At 43.0% G+C, this 3,935-nt stretch overlaps 1 pseudogene; it reads left to right on the forward strand.

Annotated features, from left to right (window-relative positions):
* Positions 1-2,215: 2,215 nt before the first annotated feature.
* Positions 2,216-3,035, forward strand: LOC103587707 (annotated as a pseudogene).
* The last annotated feature ends 900 nt before the right edge of the window (positions 3,036-3,935 follow it).

Genomic DNA, 3,935 nt, shown 5'->3' on the forward strand with positions numbered 1-3,935 from the left:
GAGAGAATTATATTAAGTGAAACAAGTCAGGCACAGAAAGAGAAATACCACATGCTCTCACTTATTGGTGGGAGATAAAAATAAATAAATAAGTTCACACACACACAAAAGAAAAAAAAAAAAAACAGGGGGGGGAGAAGAAGACATAACAATTACAATTCCTTGAAGTTGACACAACAAGCGAACAGAAAGGACATTGTTGGGTGGGAGGGGGGAAAGGGAGGAGGAAGGGAGGTTTCGGTAAGGGGCACATTAGTCAACCACATTGTATATCGACAAAATAAAATTTTAAAAAAAAAGAGAGAGAGAGAGAAAACACTCTTGATTAAAGCCCAGAGCTCCCTAATCAAGGGAGGAGGAAAGGAGGTTTCGGTAAGGGGCACATTAGTCAACCACATTGTATATCGACAAAATAAATTTTTAAAAAAAAAGAGAGAGAGAGAGAAAACACTCTTGATTAAAGCCCAGAGCTCCCTAATCCAGGCTTATGGGGTTTGAGCTCAGGGTGAGGCAGTTTGAATAATTCCGCATGTTTTGGATTATTATCAAGTTCTAATATGGGGATCATGAAAGCTGAATAAACTTGGCCCTTCCCTGTGGTGGGGCAGATGCTAAGAAAGGTAAGGAGCAGGAGTCTGTGCCTTGTACTTTTTTATATAAGGCCAATTTCTAGCCTCAGGCCCTGCTTTAAAGGTGACCTTCATGCCTATCTAGCCCTGTTCTTGGCACAGGGGCTCAAAAATGTTTATGAAATTAAATTGAATGGATATGACAATGAAGATGCTCAGTAATTAAACAAATTAAAGCTTAAACTGTACAGAGCTGACAAATCATCAATATCTAAGGAGATAACAGGATGAATAAACAGAAAAAAACATCATATTGGCGATAGAATTTATAAGCCATGTCCTGAAGACTGACTTGATTTAGGTGACAACTGGTGAGGAAGATATTGAGGAAGAGGAGCATGCACAAAAGCATAAAGATTTCAAGTAGATTGGGGAACATACTGGAACACAGGGGTATAATTAGGATGGAGTGAGATAAGACTGGATAAGTCAAGGATGACAGGATTATGGAAGACTTGGGGAGCTAGACAAAGTAACCTGGCATTGATGGACTTGACAATAGAAAACCTGCAGCTTCTTCAACTAGGATAGTAGCATGATGAAAAGGATCTTTTGGAAAAGTTAGTCCAGCTGTAAACAGTTAACAAATGCAATTTTTGAGTATTGTGTTCCACCCTCCTCCCAAAAAAATTCAGCTTAGTACTGCAAGGATTCAGAAAGACAGAATTCAAGCTTACCTGCAAGAAATGACCTACAGGATGGATTGAAGGGTCGCAGCAGCGTCTAATGGAAATATAATGCCTGCTACATATGTGATTTTAAATATTCTAGTAGCCACATTTGAAAACAGAAAAAGAAGCAAAATTCACTTTAATAGTACATTTTATTTAACTCAATGTATCCAAAACATTGGGGCTGGAGAGGAGAAAAAGGAATAGCTTGAAAAGAACATGTATGAACTTCTAAAAGCACAGGGTTATATGCTGGGAGTAGTGAGAATATGAGGCAACAAGAACCTAGAATGTGTGAGGAGAACATGAAGATAGGAAAGGAAAAAAAGTGAGGGGTAGATTGTGTCAGGGAGTGAAGAGCTTTGTAGCAAAGCTACAGAATTCAAACCCCGTGGGCTTATAGAACCAACAGAAATTTTTAACGGAAAAATGATTTCATAAGCTTTTCTCTTGGTAATTACAGTGGCAGTATGAAGAACATGGATGGGAAAAAACTGAGCAGGGAAACAGATTACCAGGCTGTTGCAATAATGGTCCAAAGAAGATATGACGAAGGCCTATTTTAAGCCAGCAGCCTAGGGTTTGTGAGAGACAAAATCAAATGATGTTTTAAAATTAGAAGCAGCAAGATTTGGCAGCTGACTATATGTGGGGGATGAGAGAAAGGATGTGAGAATAACACCACATTTCTAAGTTGGGAGACAGGTAAATGGTGATGCCATTTACCCAGACCAAGAATAGAAGGGGTAGGCCTCTGGGTCCCTACGGCGGCAGAGCTGAGCCATGGCACCACTCCTCCAGGCTTCCCACTACTCAGCTGCCTGCTCAGCTGCCCACTCTGCCACCATCACATAACAGGCCATCTCCTTCACTTCCTGTCCAGCAGCATTGCTGCAGCCATCTCCAAAGATAGTCATGGCCCGGATCGAACAAGTCAAGCTGCTGCAACTCACCAGTAAGCAGATCGCGGCTGACAAGCAATGCACAGGCATCATGGACTGCATCGTCTGCATCCCTAAGGAACAGTGGTCCTGTCCTTCTGGAGGGGCAGCCTAGCCAGCATCATCAGCTACTTCTCTACCAACCCTCAAGCTCCCCTTCAGGGATAAGTATACGCAGGTGTTCCCAAAGCGTGGACAAGCACACACAGTTCTGGAAGTATTTCGCTGGCAATTCAGCCTCCAGCAGGGCAGCCAGAGCCACCTCTCTATGCTTGCCTAGTCTCTGGATTTCTTCAGAGCCCATCCGGGGGCCAGTGTTGGGAAATCAGGCACAGAGCGGGGGTTCAAAGGCCTGGGAGACTGTCTGGTGAAGCTCAAGTCTGACGGGATCTCAGGACTGCACCGGGACTTCAATGTCTCCGTGCAGGGCATCATCATCTACCTGGCAGCCTATTTCACATTAGGGGAGGCACTGAGGCACACTCCCTGACCCCAGAAACACCCACGTCGTGGTAAGCTGGGTGATCACCCAGACCTGGACAGTCGTGGCCACTGTGGTCTCTTACCCATTCAACCCTTTGTGGCAGTGGACATTGTTCAAGTCTGGGCACAGATAACCCAATTATCTTTTACACAGGGACCTTCAATTGCTGGGGGAAGATTTTTCAGAGATGAAGAGAGCAAAACATTCTTCAAGGACATGTGATTCAACGTTCTCAGAGATATTGGAACAGGGCGTGGGGGCATCCTTGCTGGTCTCGGTCCTGTATGGTGAATTGAAAAAAATTATATAAGTGTGTCTCCTCACTGAATATGGAAACCAGGAGAATCATGTAGCATTCTTAACTGTTATGGACCGTTCACCTTCAGGAAATTCCATTCCTCTTTGACCTGGCCAGATCATGTCTGTAGAGGGCTGGGGAAGGCTTTAGAAAAGAGTCTCATCTTGATCACTTTTGTCCATTGGCAAACTGATTCCATGTACAGGTGCTCTTCAGCTTATGATGGAGTTACCTCCAGATAAACTCATCATAAGATAAAAATACTTAAGTCAAAAATGCATTTAACACAAGTACACCTAACCCACCAAGCATCATAGCTTAACCTAGCCTACCTTAAATGTGTTCGGAACACTTACATAGCCTACAGCTGGGCAAAATCATCTAACACAGAGCCTATTTTATAATAAAGAATTGAAGATCTCATGTGATTTATTAATGTTCTGTTGAATGCATGATGCTCTACTGAATGCATATCACTTTTGCACCATCATAAGGTCAAACAGTCGCAAGTCAAACTATCACTGTTGGGGTTTCTCAGGAACTGCAGTTGTCTGGAGGCTTCAGTGAAATGTTGAGGGAGAGATAGGGGTGGCTAGAAGGAAAAAAGAAGAAAGATACAAGGATAGGAGATAGTGCTAGAGTTACCTATGGAATGTAAGCTAAAGGAAGTGTCCAAAATGTGTGTGGGAGAGGTGAAGTAGAAGCAGCCAAATGATTATAGGTTTCCGTAAGGCCAGAGGTGATTTGGTATGGTTAAGAAATGGATGTTGACAAGCTCAAAAAAGAAAGAAAGAAAGAAAAGAAAGTGCATAGTGACAGCTCTCCAGGGGAGTATTAACTTGTACTGATGAAATTCAGGATGTCATGGTGTCTATGGGTGCATGATGGGTGGGGAGTGAAGTTGAAGGTCTG

Source organism: Galeopterus variegatus, unplaced genomic scaffold (genome assembly GCF_000696425.1).
Source record: "Galeopterus variegatus unplaced genomic scaffold, G_variegatus-3.0.2 Scaffold481, whole genome shotgun sequence".
NCBI classification, from domain to species: Eukaryota; Metazoa; Chordata; class Mammalia; order Dermoptera; family Cynocephalidae; genus Galeopterus; species Galeopterus variegatus.